Genomic DNA, 956 nt, shown 5'->3' on the forward strand with positions numbered 1-956 from the left:
CTAGTGTGTTAGTATAACAAGGTTAAGGTTGAATCTCATCCTCCGAGAGGGACCTACAAAATGCTTATAATAAATATGTGAAAACAATTTCAAAAACATTATGAATCCCCAAACCCTAAATTTGGTGTATCATATGCCAATCCACTTATAGGAACGAGATCACAAGAAAACAGTCAAAAGTGTGAGAACGGTGAGAACGCATACTAGGCCAACACGTGGTCCGAGGGGTTTTCTTTTTGTCTTTTCAATATTCCTCTTTTTTCCCGATTTTCGCGTGTGACATTCTACTTATTTTTGGCGTGCAAGATAATTTTGGCGTTAACTAGAATCATTAATTACTTGGCGTTTTACTGTTTTTCCTCGATTTCTTCTCGTTGAATTAATTCTTTTTGTGTTACATAGTTAATTTTTTTGGCGCTATGGCGTTTTCTAGGTCATTTTTTTTTGGCGTTATGGATCTTTTGTTAATAACTGATTACCATATATTAATATTTTATAAGACTATAGTAATACAAAATCAAAATAAACTAATAGTCTTCTGTGGATGGGATTACATCAGAGATGTACCCATCGCTTTGTTCATCACTTTCTTTAGATTAATCATCATCAAATTTTAGATTGGCGTATAACGCCATTAGCTCGTCTCTTCTTTACTGCAACCTATTCTTGAATATCATTGCAACCCTGGATTTTGCATCGTTCGAAGGTGATAAATCACAGAGTTGTTCAATGAGAGATAGCCTCCCAGTCTTCAACATTTCCTCCATTGGCAATGAATATTGCACCCGGTATTGATAAGTCACTTCAACCGTATTTTGTTTTCAGATTCATTTGTCTTATGGTGTAACATGTCTAATCTTGACAGCTGTAATTATGTAATTATGGCGTTTTGTTTTCCAATTGCGTTTAGATAACAATGGGACATTTTGTTATATTTTCTTTGCACACTGTTTTAA

The sequence above is a fragment of the Helianthus annuus genome, chromosome 14 (genome assembly GCF_002127325.2).
Source record: "Helianthus annuus cultivar XRQ/B chromosome 14, HanXRQr2.0-SUNRISE, whole genome shotgun sequence".
NCBI classification, from domain to species: Eukaryota; Viridiplantae; Streptophyta; class Magnoliopsida; order Asterales; family Asteraceae; genus Helianthus; species Helianthus annuus.